The following is a 20,374-nucleotide window of genomic DNA, read 5'->3' on the forward strand; positions in this document are numbered from 1 at the left end:
GAGTGGCCCTGAAACACAGTTCTAATAGTTGGGGTGCTTCCCCTATTATATTTTAGACTGCCTGACAGCACAACCTATTTTTCTATTCTCTGTATACACATTTCAATTGTTAAATGCATAAAGGTTATGTTGTTAAAGGCTAATGCATATTTGTCCAATAATAAAAGAAGCACTTTAAACATAAACATGTTATATTGAAGGTGTTACATGTGAGGTAACATGTACATAACATGAGCCTAACAAATAAAACAAAACTTTGATTGCAACAGAACACTTGTGTCCTCTACTGTGTCATAGTAGGTAAGTTACCAGTGAGAGTGTTACGGATGACCTCAGCACTGGCACTAGTTGTTTCGCCCTCGTAGGCTGCTGCTTCTACCGGAGTATCAGACAGGTCACAGTCCACCACATTCCACTCTGGTAGAAAGTGTTCTTTGTTGAGATCGCAGACATTGTGCAGAATGCAGTAAGCAGCAGCCACATCCGGTACCAGGTTGAGGGCAATGTCATTGCACTTAAGTAGACACCTACCAAAGGCATTTTTTACCACCAACCTGGCCAAGCTGAGAGTGTGGGTGAACTGGACTTGTTCCAGAAACAGTGGGAGATGTTGAGTGAAGCCCTTGATAAGCCATCACCTCAAAGGGTACGCAGCATCTCCAATAATGTGGATTTTTGATCTCCACCCCATCTACAAATTTGGATTTCTGTAAAGTTAAACAAAAAACTTTAAATATAGTATAGGTGGCAATCTGTATATCACACCTGGCCAACCTGTGACTCTCCAGCTGTTGTAAAACTACACACATCAGCATGCCTTTCCAAATTTGAAAACTGTGGTAGGGCATGCTGGGATGTGTAGTTTCACAGAAGCTGAAGAGCCACAAGTTGCCCAGGCCTACTGTATATGGTGGCAGGGTATAATCTGTGGCAGGGTATGCTGGGATATAGGGCAACCCTGTACCGAAAATGCATTTTGATTGTACTGTAAAAAACACAAGGAAACAAAAGAGAACAATGTACCTCTCTATGGAACAGCCATCCATCTTGCCTGTCCTCCGCATTCTCGAACAAGTCAGAATTGGCAAGTACACGTGAGTCATGAGCATGCCCAGGCCAGCCAATATATACATCTGTGAAACTAATAGTACACGTATTAGCTGTTGGTTAACAATACACATTATGGGCCCAGCATATCTCTCACTTTACAACACAACATACTACTTACCAATACTTATGGTCCACTACAGCCTGCAGGATGATGGAGTGCCAGCATTTACAGTTGTGGTAATCCGCTGGGTTTTCTGTGGGGGCAATAATGGGTATGTGGGTCCCATCTGTGGCCCCACCGCACTGGGGATATCCACATTGCAGGAATCCTTTGATCGTGTCATCCAGCCGGTCACCTTGCTGTAAGGAAATGAAGCGGTGGTAAAGGGTCTCCAACAATGCCTGTGTCACTTCCCGCACTAGCACACACACCATTAAAATGACAACACCAAACAAACAGGAGATGGTACGGTATTCCCCTGGGGCTGCGTACCACCACAACACAATCCCTAGTCTCCTGAATGGCTCAATGGTCTTGCGGTAGTTAGTGCTTCCCCTCGTGAGTGCTGGGGTGAGAAGTTCCAGCAGGTAGTTGTAGGTACCACGTGACATACGAAAGTGCGCCATCCACTGCTTTGGCGCAAAAGCCTCCAGTCACCCAGAAAGCTTCTCCATGCCTGCGGTCTCTGGTCCACAATGAGCAATTTGCCGAATAGAAGCCCTACTCCACCAGAAATTGCTCCCTTCTCTTCCTGGCATAAGACTGTGGCAGGTAGCACAGTGTAAGCACCTGCATCAGGCTTTCATTTGCTGTGTAAAACAGCAAAAAACAGCAATAAATGCGGAGCACTGAGCTACTGTGTAGTAACTCGCCAGCCATGGTTAATGCAATGCAGTGAGCAGTCACCACCCACTTTTCATGACCTCATCTCTGTGTGCCGTAAAAGCAGTCCTTTTATTATGACACACAGTATATTGCAGGGCGGACCTGGGTTCTGTGTAAAAGGGGTCAGCCCGGGAATTTCCTGGGTCTAGTGCTGTGTGAAAGGGGGTTAGGAGCAAATTCCCGGGTTGAAAGATATGGGAAAAACCCGGGTTTTAGGGATTTTTCTGTCTGAAAGTGGTATTACATTGTCAAAATAAGTCCTGATGTGTTGTGACACATACATAATGATCAGTTACGGGAGCAGAGTTTGCCAGTTGATCATAGTCTGTATAAAGTTGCTGCAGGTGTTACTGTGTAGGTACCAGTTCCACCGCTATGAATGATCCAGAAGATGGACTGTCATGGGTGGCTAATTGTTTGACACAGACCTTACTGTTGGAGATACTGTTTCTATGACAATAGACTTATCTGTACCTATTGCAGAAAGACGTTATCCCCCATGGGTACGAAATTAACCAATGCGACTTATAAGTGATTGCCTATCTTGATTTGAGGGAATTATTATCTTGGTTTGAGGGAATTATTAGGTCCTCTACTGTATAATATATTTTATTTCCATTGCAATTCTTGTGTTGGAAAAAGTTTGGCCGCAGTTTTGCATTTTTTATATGTGCTGGTATTCATGCTTTTACTTTCTGTTTAGTAAAGTATTGTGCCATGTACATCACATAGCTCCTGGTCTCCATGTCAGCTTGAATGCAAATGTGTATGTGCAAGGGTTATGTTTACTAAAGTGCAGGTTTTAGAAATGGAGTTGTTGCCCATAGCCGCCAATAAGATTCTAAGTATTATCTTCTAGAAGGTGCTAGATAAAAGATAAATAGAATCTGATTGGTGGCTATGGCCTACGACTCCACTTCTAAAAAGCCGCACTTTAGTAAATAATCGAGATATGTGGGTCCGGTTCTCAGAGAACCAACAACAACCGAATTTTAAGGGTTCTAAGTCGAGCAGAGTTCAGAATCACTTTGGGGTACCGAGTCCTATTGCGTATCAGTTTGGAATGGATATTCTTGTGGTTGGGAACTCAGATTTAAAAACCGAACTTGGGTTTTGGATTACGTGCTGCTAACAGGTCAAAATTACATAATTTTTGCTGTGTTTTAATATTTTTTTTTTAAACATACAGATCCAAAACCAAAACTAAAGCAAAAAGGTGAGAGTGGTTTTGCAAAACCAAAACACGAAGATGAATCCGGATCCAAAACCAAAACATGGGAGTCGGCGCACATCTTTAATAAATAATACCCCCAAATCTTGTTAGAGGAACCTCTAACAAAGCCCAAGGAGGTCTTTATATACTCAAAGTAGCCAGTGACAATAATCAACAAATCTTTTATTTTGTTAACTTTAGCAGGACCATCTTTACTATCTCATGTCATTGTATGTGCTTTTTTGTGTCAGGATCATCTCAATGAACAATGTGGCACAATAAATCGGTGCTTTATAAATAAAGATAACAATAATTACAATGTTCCACATCCATATAATTATACAGTGCCCAAAATGAAGAGTAGAGGTGAATATCAATGAGGTACTTTACTGTGAGTGGGCTGCATTCAGAACACAAGCAAATGTTTGATCCTGGCAGTTGCCGCCACTTTGACTTGCTAATTCAGAAATGTATTAAGGTAATCCATTGTACATTAATGAGAGTATTCTTGCTAATGCAGGCACATAACTTTACATTTATTATCTAATTTTATTGGAATTAAAGAGAACCTATCACCTCTGAAGCAGTTCTTCTTTTATTAATTACAGATTTTCCAGCAAGTTGGATGATTAGCAAACTCTGAGAATTGACTTGTGTATGGCTGGCCTTTGTCAGCTCTCTAGGCCCGTGTGGAGCATTGAACCAACCCTGGTGAGGAAGACGGTTATCTAGTAAGGAACTAGCATGTTGAGCATGCTGCCTAACTTTTCTCCTCCCTGGCGAACGAAAGAAAGGAGGGATTCTTCCTTCCATAGCCTCTTTTTAATAAAAGAGGGCCTGTCTGATAGGCTTGGGTGTATTTATAATGGATTTAGAGTATGAGGTGCACACGGGCCCCTTCCAGGGAAACCTGCACCGCACACCCTGCATCCGATTATGCTTAACCTGTGCCAACGAGTTATTATTATTATTATTATTTATTTATATGGCGCCACAAGTGTTCCGCAGCGCCTTACAAAGTACATGAACAAATAAGTAACCAGTGACTTACAATACAATACAAAGCAGGACATGGACATGTATAATAAACATTGCTATATTAGCGACCTTTACGCCAACATAAGCAGCCGAGTGTTGGTTGCCCTAGTGAGGAGTAAGAGATAAATTAAATTACAGTAGGGAGAAGCACAAGAAGGTAGAGGGCCCTGCTCGAAAGAGCTTACATTCTTTAAGTGGGTTCCTTTTCCTCGGCGGTGCCATCTTTCCAATGACATCTTCAGGAAGATGGTGCCGCGCAGTAAAAGCAAATATTGCCTTGTGCCAGAGCCTTTGCGCTCTTGCTCTCCATATATCACTGGGAAGATGGCGCCAAGGAGGCGGTGGGACCACTTTCTGGTGCACAAGGTAAGATGTGCGGCTAAGGGGGAGCCCGCTGCTCAGAGGAGGGGGCCCGAAGCATGCGGACGTTAATACGCCCTTGCTGATAGGTGAAAACTATTTCTGTAAACTCTTATGCTAATTGTATGTCTGCGTGTGACCAATTTTCAGTAGCATATTTCAGATATTTAGTATAACACACATACTGTAGATATAATTAATCATGTGGGGATTAGTGAATGACTAAATGCAGTAAACTGACTCATATTTATCTTTTTTTCTTTTGTGCTTTCACCTTTTCCTGTAACACTCTAAACCATTGCTACTCTTGGTTTTGGTGACTGAAATTATTAGCATCAAAAAGCCATTCCGGAACCTCAGGGAACTGAAAACAAATGGAAAAAGAAATCATACTCTGCAAAGATGGAAATGTGTGTTTTATCGCGCGGTACTGTTCAATTTCCAAATATATATTCTTTATTAGGTTAATGCTCGGGAGATGTTTGCTTTTCTGAACTGATGTTATTTCTACTGTCACTAATAAGCCTGTGGCTCTTCATCTGTTGTTGAACTGCAACTCTCAGCGTGTCCTGCCAGATATGTAAAGTGCCCAGAAAACTTTGCAACACTGACAGCCAGGGGCGGGCTGGGCCGGGGGGCAGGGTGCCAACTGCCCCCCGGGCCGGTACAATTCTAGTACTTCAGGGCCGCCAGGCTGCGCAGGCAGAGGATGCTCCTGCTCCCCGGCCGCTGCCGAGCTTGAGAGAGAGATCCGATTCATGGAGTAGGGGCTAAGAGAAAATGGCTGCCCCCATATCAGGCTACAAAAAGATGGCCACTGTCGACCAATGGGGAGCAAGGTTTCCCTACCCAGATATCCAAGAGGCTAGAGAGAATGGGAAAAGGGGGCGTGGCTTATCGGAGGAGTGAGAAGAGCTGAAATGGCACCGCACCCATGGAGGAAAGAGAGAGAGGGCAGCGTGTGATGGGGAGTGCCTCAGAGTGGAGGAGATCCTGCTTCCTTCCTTTCTTCTCCAACCATACCAGGTAAGTGGAGGGTGGAGTGGGGCATATATATATATATATATATATATATATGTCACAATGGCATAAACTTTGCAGGGGGGCGATGTTTTGTTATTTCAAATATGTGTGTGCTGACTAAATGTGTCTATGTGTTTGTGTGTGTGTGTCTGTCTGTATGTATATCTGTCTGTCTATGCATGTGTCTGTCTTTCTGTGTCTGTATGTATGCATGTGTCTGTATGTCTGTCTATCTATCTGTGTGTGTGTATATATATATATATATATATATATATATATATATATATTAGGGATGTGCAGGCTCGGATAGGTTCGAGTTTGCACGTTGAGTTCGGATTTTTCCCTCCAAAAAAACGGAACTCAGAAAGAGGCTAAACGTCATCTTACATGGACGAACATCATCATTCCTGGACTTTTTTCCAGGAATGATGATGTTCGTCCATGTAAGATGACGTTTAGCCTCTTTCTGAGTTCCGTTTTTTTGGAGGGAAAAATCCGAACTCAACGTGTAAACTCGAACCTATCCGAGCCTGCACATCCCTAATATATATATATATATATACACACACACACTATATCACTGTCCACTGTATCACCAAGAGGATACCATGGCCACGTAGCTATAATACAGCTAGCTTTAAAGCCTGCATAGCCATTAAGAATTATTGGCCACTAATTACTAGTGATAAGCATTTGTCTGTACTTCATGATGAACGTATTCTTGCATGCTATTCTTGGGGCAGAAATATACACAATTTCTTAGTGCATACAGACGTGACACATCTGGGTAAAACGGTATAAAAAATGTCTTGGGTTCACTTAAAAAAGGATGTTTCAAATGTACGGGGTGTGTTACCTGTGGGTATATGCTCACTGGCAGCATGATTAAACATCCATACTCTGCTAAAATTTTTAAAACCTCCCACCATGTGTGTTGTTTTAGTAAGTTCGTGGTGTATGCACTTATATGTCCTGCGGTAAATACTATATTGGGAAGACCGATAGTTCAAAGAGAGGATGGCGATGCACAGGTCTTCGAACCGTGCCGCCATCCTCTCAGGAACGTGAGAACAACCTGTGGCGAAACATTTTGCCAGTGCAGGACATTCTCTCACGACAATGAGACATATGGTCATTGATCATATTCCCCCTTTGGTGAGGGGTGGTAATAGATCTAGGATCCTCCTGCAAAAAGAAGCCAAGTGGATTTTTATTTTGGATACCTTAAGCCCAAAGTGACTTAATGAAACGATGGGGCTGCATTGTTTTTTATAAACTTACTATGTATTTGACGTAGCTTTAAATATAGATTATTTTACACCTGTGGTATCTTGCTTGCATGGATGTGGCATTTTCATCTAAAGTTATTAATAACAACATTAGAATCGTATGGTTTTGTATTAGGTTGCCACAATCCTGAAAGTGAGTTATTACTACAATAATTATTCATCTTACTCAGTTTTCTTGGTTTATATACACAGTGTGCTGGTTGCTGGGATGTTTTATTCATCTGTTATCATGTTTGTATATCCTGGTTGTACCATTGAATATTTTATTCGCTGTATGTTTACTGGTGGCTGCATTGCTGTGTACTAACTGTTACCATGGTGACGGGTGCACGTTGGTGATGGCATCATGATGCGCGCATTGATGGGATTCCGTCCAGAAGCTGAAAGGATGAACACGGAATCATGCTGAGGGGGAGCACTTTCTTAAGTTTTAGTCTTGTTTGTATTCTTTGTGTCCTGATGAAATACTGGTGCATTGAAATGTCGACTAGACTGTATCTACGTGTGTGCTGTATTTTTTCAAATCCCCGAGTGCCGCCGTCATTGGTGTGTTTTATATATATATATATATATATATATATATATATATATGTATGTGTTTTCCCACTGTCCATTTTGTTAATCGTGAAATGCACCCTTCCTGTTTTGTAATAAATGGTTCCGCCTTTTCCACAGCAGACACACACAATGCAAAAAGGGGAGGTGGAACAAAGGACCGGGGGCAGCTTCTCAACCCAGCCTCTGGGAGGCACATGCAATAGAAGGTGGAACCCAGGGCTCTCACTACATGCCTCCAGCAGCCTAATCCACACAAGCTGGAGAGGGACACCCAGACATACAGCTTCCCCCTGTGACTGCAAGTCAGGACAGTACATGATTTTACCTGAAGGATATGGAGCAGACTGAATGCTTTGGGCCAGTATCGGCATCAAAGAGATATATCGGCATTAGCTGTGCTGTAGGGCAGATGCGATATGTCTGTGAATGACGTAGTTAATAGTAGGGGTGTGCACCGGCCACTTTTCGTGTTTTGTGTTTTGGTTTTGGATCTGGATCTTTCTTCGTGTTTTGGATCTGGATTGGTTTTGCCAAAACCACCCTTCCGTGTTTTGGGTTCTGGGTTTTGTGTTTTGGATCTGTATTTTTTTTTTAAAAAGCATAAAAACAGCTAAAATCACAGAATTTGTTGGTTTCTCTGCTCCTATGCTATTATTAACCTCAATAACCTTAATTTCCACTAATTTCCAGTCTATTCTGAACACCTCACACCTCACAATAGTGTTTTCATGTCCAAAAGGTTGCACCGAGGTAGCTGGATGACTATGCTAAGCGACACGAGTGGGCGGCACAAACACGTGACCCATCTAGGAGTGACACTGCAGTGGCAGACAGGATGGCAGTTAGAAAAACTAGGCCCCAAACTGTACATAATGCAAAGAAAAAAAAGAAGTGCAAGATGGAATTGTCCTTGGGCCCTCCCACCCACCCTTATGTTGTATAAACAGGACATGCACACTTTAACAAATCAATCATTTCAGCGCCAGGGTCTGCCACACAACTGTGGCTGAAATGATTGGTTCGTTTGGGCCCCCACAAAACAAGCTGGCAATTAATGTGTCCCTGCACAAACTGGCTCTACGGAGGCAAGATGTCATCCTCATCCTCCTCATCCACCGATTCCTCACCCTCTTCAGTGTGTACATCCTCATCCTCACAAAGTATTAACTCGTCCCCACTTGAATCCACCACCACAGGTCCCTCTGTACCTTCTGGAGGCTGGTCTCCCTGGAAGAGCTGATAATTCATTTTGATGAACATCATCTTCTCCACATTCTGTGGAAGCAACCTCCTACGCCTTTCGCTGACAAGGTTCCCGGCTGCACTAAACACTCTTTCGGAGTACACACTGGAGGGGGGGCAACTCAGGTAAAATAGAGCCAGCTTGTACAGGGGCCTCCAAATTGCCTCTTTTTCCTGCCAGTACAGGTATGGACTGTCTGACATGCCTACTTGGATGCTGTCACCGATGTAATCCTCCACCATTCTGTCAATGGTGACAGTATCATATGCAGTGACAGTAGACATGTCAGAAATTGTTGCCAGGTCCTTCAGTCCGGACCAGATGTCCAAACTTGGTCCTGCCTGCCCTGCATCACCGCCAGTGGGTTGCTTAGGATACCTAAGTTTTTTCCTGGCAGCCCCAGTTGCGGGAGAAAATGAAGAAGGAGCCGTTGACGTGTCACGTTCCGCTTCAGCTGACAGTGTGTTCACCAGCAGGTCTTTGCACCTCTGCAGGCTTGTGTCGGCCGGAAAGAGAGACACCACATAGGCTTTAAACCTAGGATCAAGCACGGTGGCCAAAATGTAGTGGTCTGATTTCAACAGATTGACCACCCTGGAATCCTGGCAAAGCGAATGAAGGGCTTCATCCACAAGTCCCACATGCCGAGCGGAATCGCTCCGTCTTAGCTCCTCCTTCACTTTCTCCAGCTGCTTCTGCAAAAGCCTGATGAGGGGAATGACCTGACTCAAGCTGGCTGTGTCTGAACTGACTTCACGTGTGGCAAGTTCGAAGGGCTGGAGAACCTTGCACAACACGGAAATCATTCTCCACTGCGCTTGAGTCAGGTGCATACCCCCTCCTTTGCCTATGTCATAGGTGGATGTATAGGCTTGTATGGCCTTTTGCTGCTCCTCCATCCTCTGAAGCATATAGAGGGTTGAGTTCCACCGCGTCACAACCTCTTGCTTCAGGTGATGGCGGGGCAGGTTCAAGAGTGTTTGCTGGCGCTCCAGTCTTCGGCACGCAGTCGCTGAATGGCGAAAGTGGACAGAAATTTTTCGGGCCACCCAAAGCGTCTCCTGCACGCCCCTGTCGCTTTTCAGAAAATTCTGCACCACCAAGTTTATTGTGTGAGCAAAACATGGGACGTGCTGGAATTTGCCCAGATGTAATGCCCGCACAATATTGGTGGCGTTGTCAGATATCACAAATCCCCAGGAGAGTCTAAGTGGGGTAAGCCACTGGGCGATGATTTCCCTCAGTTTCTCTAAGAGGTTGTCGGCGGTGTGCCTCTTACTGAAACCGGTGATACACAGCGTAGCCTGCCTTGTAACGAGCTGGCGTTTCTGAGATGCTGCTACTGGTGACGCTGCTGCTGTTGCTGCGTAAGGTGATACATCTACCCAGTGGGCTGTCACAGTCATATAGTCCTTAGTCTGCCCTGTTCCACTTGTCCACATGTCCGTGGTTAAGTGGACATTGTGTACAACGGCATTTTTCAGGACCCTGAGGACACTTTTTCTGACGTTTCTGTACAGTCTCGGTATCGCCTGCCTAGTGAAGTGGAATCTAGACGGGATTTGGAACCGGGGACACACTACCTCCATCAATTGTCTAAATCCCACTGCACTAATGGCGGATACCGGACGCACGTCTAACACCAACATAGCGGTCAAGGCCTCAGTTATACGTTTTGCTTCAGGATGACTGCTGTCGTACTTCATCCTCCTCGCTAAGGACTGTTGGAGGGTCAATTGTTTAGTAAAAGTAGTGGTGTTCCTACTTCCTCTCTGGGATGATGAACGACTCCCAGCAGCAGCAACAGCAGCAGCGGCAGCAGTAGGCGTAGCAATGCAGGATCCTCCAGAGGAATCCCGGATAGGAGAGTCAGTCATGCCAGTGACATGGCCTGCAGGACTACTTCCGATCCTGACTAAGGAGGAAATTGACGAGGAGGGAGTTGACGGTGTGGTTTGCAGGCGCTTGGATACAACAGGACAACGGGATTTAGGTGTCCCTGGACTGCTTACGGTCTTAGCCAAAGTTTCTGAACTTGACAGTAACTTTTTATGAACGTGCTGCAGGTGCCGTATAAGGGAGGATGTTCCTAGGTGGTTGACGTCCCTACCCCTACTTATTTCACCTTTACATATGGTACATATGGCAAGACAGTTGTTGTCCGGATTTGGATAGAAATATTGCCAGACCAAAGAGGTGGAATGTTTGGTCTTCTGCCCAGGCATGACCGTGATGGGCTTTTTCATCCCACGGACAACAACTGTCTCCCCCGGAGCCTGATTTAAACAAACCACATCACCATCAGAATCCTCCTCGCCAACTTCCTCCTCAGCGCCAGCTACACCAGTATCCTCATCCTGTTGTACTTCAACAGTGACATCTTCAATTTGCATATCAGCAAGTGGACTGTGGGTGCTCCTTTCAGCACTTGCAGGGGGCGTGCAAATGGTGGAAAGAGCCACCTCTTCCCGTCCAGTGCTGGGAAGGTCAGGCATCGCAACCACCACCACACTTGGACTCTCCTTGGGGATTTGTGATATCTTCTTAGAAAGCACAGTTCTTCGCTGTGCTTTTGCCAGCTTAACTCTTTTGATTTTTTTAGTGGGAGGAGGGCTTCCATCGTCATGTGAAGCTGAACCACTAGTCATGAACATACTAGGGATCGACCTTAGCCGTTCCTTGCCACTCCGTGTCGTAAATGGCATATTGGCAAGTTTACGTTTCTCTTCAGCTGATTTAAATGTCTTTTTCAAGGTCATTTTCCTGAACTTTGCCATTTGGGATTGTATGTGCCCTCTACTATGACATTGGGCATCGGCCTTGGCAGACGACGTTGATGGCATGTTATCGTCTATGTCATGACTAGTGGCAGCAGCTTCAGCACTAGGAGGAAGTGGTTCTTGATCTTTCTCTATTTTATTTTTATCGGAGAAAGTTTGGTCCTCCATTTATGTTATATCGATTTGATATATACGTGCGGCTAAACACAGAAAAAATTTTTTTTTTTGGTTTGGACTGGAGTGTACTTTCAGGGGTTACAGCACCCTTTAACGGTCAAGCCAGCCGGCCCTTTACTTATGACACAGGCGCACGCTTGGCACTACTTTGTTGATGCACGTGCGGCTACTGCGCACACAATTCACAAACACAGAAAATATTTTTTTTTTTTGGTTTGGACTGGAGTGTACTTTCGGGGGTTACAGCACCCTTAACGGTCAAGCCAGCCGGCCCTTTACTTATGACACAGGCGCACGCTTGGCACTACTTTGTTGATGCACGTGCGGCTACTGCGCACACAATTCACAAACACAGAAAATAATTTTTTTTTTGGTTTGGACTGGAGTGTACTTTCGGGGGTTACAGCACCCTTTAACGGTCAAGCCAGCCAGCCCTTTACTTATGACACAGGCGCACGCTTGGCACTACTTTGTTGATGCACGTGCGGCTACTGCGCACACAATTCACAAACACAGAAAATAATTTTTTTTTTGGTTTGGACTGGAGTGTACTTTGGGGGTTACAGCACCCTTTAACGGTCAAGCCAGCCGGCCCTTTACTTATGACACAGGCGCACGCTTGGCACTACTTTGTTGATGCACGTGCGGCTACTGCGCACACAATTCACAAACACAGAAAATAATTTTTTTTTTGGTTTGGACTGGAGTGTACTTTCGGGGGTTACAGCACCCTTAACAGTCAAGCCAGCCGGCCCTTTACTTAAGACACAGGCGCACGCTTGGCACTACTTTGTTGATGCACGTGCGGCTACTGCGCACACAATTCACAAACACAGAAAATAATTTTTTTTTTGGTTTGGACTGGAGTGTACTTTGGGGGTTACAGCACCCTTTAACGGTCAAGCCAGCCGGCCCTTTACTTATGACACAGGCGCACGCTTGGCACTACTTTGTTGATGCACGTGCGGCTACTGCGCACACAATTCACAAACACAGAAAATAATATTTTTTTTGGTTTGGACTGGAGTGTACTTTGGGGGTTACAGCACCCTTTAACGGTCAAGCCAGCCGGCCCTTTACTTATGACACAGGCGCACGCTTGGCACTACTTTGTTGATGCACGTGCGGCTACTGCGCACACAATTCACAAACACAGAAAATAATTTTTTTTTTGGTTTGGACTGGAGTGTACTTTGGGGGTTACAGCACCCTTTAACGGTCAAGCCAGCCGGCCCTTTACTTATGACACAGGCGCACGCTTGGCACTACTTTGTTGATGCACGTGCGGCTACTGCGCACACAATTCACAAACACAGAAAATAATTTTTTTTTTGGTTTGGACTTGAGTGTACTTTGGGGGTTACAGCACCCTTTAACGGTCAAGCCAGCCGGCCCTTTACTTATGACACAGGCGCACGCTTGGCACTACTTTGTTGATGCACGTGCGGCTACTGCGCACACAATTCACAAACACAGAAAATAATTTTTTTTTGGTTTGGACTGGAGTGTACTTTCGGGGGTTACAGCACCCTTTAACGGTCAAGCCAGCCGGCCCTTTACTTATGACACAGGCGCACGCTTGGCACTACTTTGTTGATGCACGTGCGGCTACTGCGCACACAATTCACAAACACAGAAAATAATTTTTTTTTTGGTTTGGACTGGAGTGTACTTTGGGGGTTACAGCACCCTTTAACGGTCAAGCCAGCCGGCCCTTTACTTATGACACAGGCGCACGCTTGGCACTACTTTGTTGATGCACGTGCGGCTACTGCGCACACAATTCACAAACACAGAAAATAATTTTTTTTTGGTTTGGACTTGAGTGTACTTTGGGGGTTACAGCACCCTTTAACGGTCAAGCCAGCCGGCCCTTTACTTATGACACAGGCGCACGCTTGGCACTACTTTGTTGATGCACGTGCGGCTACTGCGCACACAATTCACAAACACAGAAAATAATTTTTTTTTGGTTTGGACTGGAGTGTACTTTTTCGGGGGTTACAGCACCCTTTAACGGTCAAGCCAGCCGGCCCTTTACTTATGACACAGGCGCACGCTTGGCACTACTTTGTTGATGCACGTGCGGCTACTGCGCACACAATTCACAAACACAGAAAATAATTTTTTTTTTGGTTTGGACTGGAGTGTACTTTGGGGGTTACAGCACCCTTTAACGGTCAAGCCAGCCGGCCCTTTACTTATGACACAGGCGCACGCTTGGCACTACTTTGTTGATGCACGTGCGGCTACTGCGCACACAATTCACAAACACAGAAAATAATATTTTTTTTGGTTTGGACTGGAGTGTACTTTGGGGGTTACAGCACCCTTTAACGGTCAAGCCAGCCGGCCCTTTACTTATGACACAGGCGCACGCTTGGCACTACTTTGTTGATGCACGTGCGGCTACTGCGCACACAATTCACAAACACAGAAAATAATTTTTTTTTTGGTTTGGACTGGAATGTACTTTGGGGGTTACAGCACCCTTTAACGGTCAAGCCAGCCGGCCCTTTACTTATGACACAGGCGCACGCTTGGCACTACTTTGTTGATGCACGTGCGGCTACTGCGCACACAATTCACAAACACAGAAAATAATTTTTTTTTTGGTTTGGACTTGAGTGTACTTTGGGGGTTACAGCACCCTTTAACGGTCAAGCCAGCCGGCCCTTTACTTATGACACAGGCGCACGCTTGGCACTACTTTGTTGATGCACGTGCGGCTACTGCGCACACAATTCACAAACACAGAAAATAATTTTTTTTTTGGTTTGGACTGGAGTGTACTTTGGGGGTTACAGCACCCTTTAACGGTCAAGCCAGCCGGCCCTTTACTTATGACACAGGCGCACGCTTGGCACTACTTTGTTGATGCACGTGCGGCTACTGCGCACACAATTCACAAACACAGAAAATAATTTTTTTTTTGGTTTGGACTGGAGTGTACTTTCGGGGGTTACAGCACCCTTAACGGTCAAGCCAGCCAGCCCTTTACTTATGACACAGGCGCACGCTTGGCACTACTTTGTTGATGCACGTGCGGCTACTGCGCACACAATTCACAAACACAGAAAATAATTTTTTTTTTGGTTTGGACTGGAGTGTACTTTCGGGGGTTACAGCACCCTTAACGGTCAAGCCAGCCGGCCCTTTACTTATGACACAGGCGCACGCTTGGCACTACTTTGTTGATGCACGTGCGGCTACTGCGCACACAATTCACAAACACAGAAAATAATTTTTTTTTTGGTTTGGACTGGAGTGTACTTTGGGGGTTACAGCACCCTTTAACGGTCAAGCCAGCCGGCCCTTTACTTATGACACAGGCGCACGCTTGGCACTACTTTGTTGATGCACGTGCGGCTACTGCGCACACAATTCACAAACACAGAAAATTATTTTTTTTTTGGTTTGGACTGGAGTGTACTTTCGGGGGTTACAGCACCCTTAACGGTCAAGCCAGCCGGCCCTTTACTTATGACACAGGCGCACGCTTGGCACTACTTTGTTGATGCACGTGCGGCTACTGCGCACACAATTCACAAACACAGAAAATAATTTTTTTTTTGGTTTGGACTGGAGTGTACTTTGGGGGTTACAGCACCCTTTAACGGTCAAGCCAGCCGGCCCTTTACTTATGACACAGGCGCACGCTTGGCACTACTTTGTTGATGCACGTGCGGCTACTGCGCACACAATTCACAAACACAGAAAATAATATTTTTTTTGGTTTGGACTGGAGTGTACTTTGGGGGTTACAGCACCCTTTAACGGTCAAGCCAGCCGGCCCTTTACTTATGACACAGGCGCACGCTTGGCACTACTTTGTTGATGCACGTGCGGCTACTGCGCACACAATTCACAAACACAGAAAATAATTTTTTTTTTGGTTTGGACTGGAGTGTACTTTGGGGGTTACAGCACCCTTTAACGGTCAAGCCAGCCGGCCCTTTACTTATGACACAGGCGCACGCTTGGCACTACTTTGTTGATGCACGTGCGGCTACTGCGCACACAATTCACAAACACAGAAAATAATTTTTTTTTTTGGTTTGGACTTGAGTGTACTTTGGGGGTTACAGCACCCTTTAACGGTCAAGCCAGCCGGCCCTTTACTTATGACACAGGCGCACGCTTGGCACTACTTTGTTGATGCACGTGCGGCTACTGCGCACACAATTCACAAACACAGAAAATTATTTTTTTTTGGTTTGGACTGGAGTGTACTTTCGGGGGTTACAGCACCCTTTAACGGTCAAGCCAGCCGGCCCTTTACTTATGACACAGGCGCACGCTTGGCACTACTTTGTTGATGCACGTGCGGCTACTGCGCACACAATTCACAAACACAGAAAATAATTTTTTTTTGGTTTGGACTGGAGTGTACTTTGGGGGTTACAGCACCCTTTAACGGTCAAGCCAGCCGGCCCTTTACTTATGACACAGGCGCACGCTTGGCACTACTTTGTTGATGCACGTGCGGCTACTGCGCACACAATTCACAAACACAGAAAATAATTTTTTTTTTGGTTTGGACTGGAGTGTACTTTCGGGGGTTACAGCACCCTTAACGGTCAAGCCAGCCGGCCCTTTACTTATGACACAGGTGCACGCTTGGCACTACTTTGTTGATGCACGTGCGGCTACTGCGCACACAATTCACAAACACAGAAAATAATTTTTTTTTTGGTTTGGACTGGAGTGTACTTTCGGGGGTTACAGCACCCTTAACGGTCAAGCCAGCCGGCCCTTTACTTATGACACAGGCGCACGCTTGGCACTACTTTGTTGATGCACGTGCGGCTACTGCGCACACAATTCACAAACACAGAAAATAATTTTTTTTTTGGTTTGGACTGGAGTGTACTTTCGGGGGTTACAGCACCCTTAATGGTCAAGCCAGCCGGCCCTTTACTTATGACACAGGCGCACGCTTGGCACTACTTTGTTGATGCACGTGCGGCTACTGCGCACACAATTCACAAACACAGAAAATAATTTTTTTTTGGTTTGGACTGGAGTGTACTTTCGGGGGTTACAGCACCCTTTAACGGTCAAGCCAGCCGGCCCTTTACTTATGACACAGGCGCACGCTTGGCACTACTTTGTTGATGCACGTGCGGCTACTGCGCACACAATTCACAAACACAGAAAATATATTATTTTTTTAGCACTTGGGGGGAGCACCCCTGATGGACAGAGCACCCCCTGGACAACACTACAGCACTCCTTTAGAACTGGGACACTGCACAGGACTTTGGAGTGGACACAGCCCCTATGGAGAACTGACTGCACAACACAGTCCAGCCAGCCCCTATGGACTTTGAAGTAGTGGACACAGCCCCTATTAACAACAGCAGCACAGCACAACACAGCCAGCCCCTATGGACTTTGAAGTAGTGGACAACAGCAGCACTACACTACACTACACTACACAGCCCTAACTCCCACCCTCCCTCTTCACTGTCCACAGCCGAGTGAGAAAATGGCGCCGACGCGGGTACCTTATATAGGATCCAAAACCCGCGAGACTCGGAAGGCGGGATGATGACGTTTTGCCTCGATTTCAGATCCGAGTCAGGCGGGAAAAGTCGAGCCTGACTCGGATCGGACTCGGATTGGGGGGGCTCGGGGGGGTTCGGATTTCAGAAATCCGAACCCGCTCACCCCTAGTTAATAGACATATCATTTTTACACACCGATCATGCTCTACAAATATATCTATCACTGTGCACCCAGCATTAGTCATATGGGGCTGGTACATGATATATTTGTTTTAGCTCTTTGTCATAACAATTTTTCATATTTCATTTGCTATTTAAACCATACCCACATTACGCAAACCACACCTCCAACATTATTGTCACGCCCATTTTTAAAATTCTATTCGCTGGTAGAAAAACTGGGCCACTTGCTCTTGTTTGCCCCCTAGGCTGAAAGTTGCCAGCCAGCCCCTGCCGACAGCTATTCACATTCTTGGCTTTTCCTTTTCTGTCTCTAAGAAAACGTTCAAGAATAATTGTCATGTCCACTTCCAGAGAAGGAGTCCGGATAATCTCCGCATTGTAAAAAAGTGCATTACAAATAAAGTAAATACTTTCAATCTGCAGTATGTATAGCGCACAGTTACAGACACACAAATATGGTCTATATGAAACCGGCTGTAATCTAATCTGCACAGTATACTCTATAATAAAAGTTTTGAAAAGAAGGGCTCCATATCACCTATCTGTACTGCAACTTTATGTAGCATTTAGTGGATATTATTTTTAGCCTGGGTGATGTTCTAAGCCTTGGAGAAAGATAAAGTTGACGGAGATAAAGTACCAACCAGTCGGCTCCTAACTATCACTTTACAGGCTGTTTTTGAAATGTGACAGTTAGGAGCTGATTTTTTGGTACTTTATCTCTGTCCACTTTATTTCTCTCCAAGGCATAGTACATAGACCCCATAATCCGACATGGTGCCATCTTTCTTAGGTTTGTGCATATCTCGTATCCTTTTGAGCCTAATGGCATCACTTTGAGCACCAGGAGCATTATGGGCTTGATGCATCATGTTACTAGTGCTCAATGTCATTATTCATATTCATTTGTGCTTTGTTTACAATACTAGTGCTAATTAGTGATGAAAAGTGCAGTGATAAGACTTGCGGGGACAGCTGCTTTTCGTTGCAGCTGTCTCCAACACCAGAGCAATATTAAGGCGCTCCTATAGTTTTGGATCCTATGGCAAGTCAGATCCTTAAATTACTTGCCCCCAAATTGCAAATTCACCAATTGACTGCTCAGAGTTACTTTTTGTATTTTGGTTGCTGGATGGAGTTTTGAGAATCTGTTATTCTATATACTCTATAAATTAAAGGGATTGTCCACTGTTGGTCACACTGTCCTCATCCTGCCTGTCCCCCCTAGTAGTAGGTGTCAGTCTTCTCCTTACTAGTCTGTGTCTCAAATATCTGTTTTAGAGGCCTGATTTTTTTGTCACATAGTCCAAAGCTATAAATTTGATCAAACAGAGGCCCTGATTCAGAGCCGGACGCTCTGACAGAGAGCTCGCTCTGAATCAGGGCAGTCCTCTTTTTTTAGAGTGGCCTCCTGGCCACTCGCATAGCTGTGGGTGACCACCCACAGCGATAGCGAACGGCCAAAAAGATGGTTGCGATGGTCAAGACCATCACGACCATCAGGCTTGCGGAGAGACCCTTGTGGTAGGGTCTCGTTGCCGCAAGCCCTGGAGTGCTTTCGGCTCTATCAGAGCCGAGAGCACTCCCACTGATATCACTTGTGATGTCAGTGGGGCCGGCCCCAGACGGTAGGCTTTCCCATGGGAATGCCTCCGTCTGGACAGCCACGCCCCCGGCACGCCCACCAAAGGGGGCGTGCTGTCACTCTCCATCGACAGCACGCCCCCTTTGTAGCGAGACCCGGAGCGAAGGCTTGGCCGTCGCTATCCGGGTCTCGCGCATGCGCACGACGGAGCCGGCTCCCTCTTGCGCATGCGCACTAGGCCAACATCGACTCGCTTGCGAGCGCTCAGCGCTTGCGAGCGGGTCTGAATCAGGCCCAGAGCTCCAAAGCAGGTAATTGAAGGAATATTCCAAAGTCAAAGTCAGGAAACAAAGCCAGAAGTACAGCACCGGAGTGTTAGTCAATGGGAACCATGGTCAATATCCAGGAAATCCAAAAGCAGAGAAACACAAGCAGCTTGATGACCACATTAATCAGGCACAGGTATGATTGACTTGATGCATTATACATGCACAGCCTGCAGGAGATTGGCTGTGGCCAGGAAGTGGGCACAGAACAGAGGCCCTCATTCAGACCCGGACGCAAGTGGCCGTTCGTACGTTCGGTGTACGTAAAAAAATATGTAAATTCAAGCACTCGCTCGTATTTTCGAATGCAGCTAAACATCCTCCCCAAACTCTACCGACCCCTCCTCTAACTAACAAGCGTGCCAAATAGCGAGCGTACATCCCCAAAGTGGCTTGAAGGGAACGCAGGCACAAGTACAAACCGGAAGTGGGACTGTCAGATTCCGATTACCTGCTCCTTTTTTCTGCCTACCTCCCTCAATCGTATCATGCCAATCAATATATCAATTAGCTTAATTGTTTTTTTTTTTTTTTTTGGACAATGCAATAAACTTTAATCTTGTCCGTGTTTGTGTTTACCCGCAGAATACGTACGGCTTAAACATTCGCTTTTCTTTGTCAAAATACATGTTAGAGCCAATTAAACAATTGTTTTTTTTGTTTTTAACCACGCATATTTTCCTGGGTTCATTTCTTTATTTAAATTTGCTTACGCATGTCACTGCATCAAGCCTATCATAACTCTCAAGAGATTTCTGGCCCTGTCGAACACATGACTCATACACTAACCAATAGAATTGGTCCTGTTAATTACCCAAATACATTAGCCAATCAAATTTATTTTCGGCTCTTTATTAAAAATTATTTTTAACAAATACACCATTGCCATCATGAGAGCCTCGGCATTCACCAGGCGCGAGCTGCTGGTGTTAACCGAGGTGATGGATAGGCGGATCACCAGCCAGCCTCCACCCATCACAAATCGCGAGAAGCGTTCCGCATATGCGGAGGTACGTGGCCGCCTGCGTTCCTTAGGCTCATGCCGCCAGATCGGCCAGCTGGAGCGCAGGTGGTCGGACCTGCAACGGCGGACGCCCCGCTTGCTGGCATGCTTTCGCATGCAGATCGCGGAAAGTAAGTTTTTGGGACTGTG

At 45.7% G+C, this 20,374-nt stretch overlaps 1 pseudogene; it reads right to left on the minus strand.

Moving 5' to 3' along the window:
* Window positions 1-283: 283 nt before the first annotated feature.
* The window catches only part of LOC148501403 (uncharacterized), a 97,163-nt pseudogene continuing 77,072 nt past the window's right edge, over window positions 284-20,374 (minus strand).

This window comes from Taudactylus pleione, unplaced genomic scaffold (genome assembly GCF_031769625.1).
Source record: "Taudactylus pleione unplaced genomic scaffold, aTauple2 ptg000519l, whole genome shotgun sequence".
In the NCBI taxonomy this organism is placed as follows: Eukaryota; Metazoa; Chordata; class Amphibia; order Anura; family Myobatrachidae; genus Taudactylus; species Taudactylus pleione.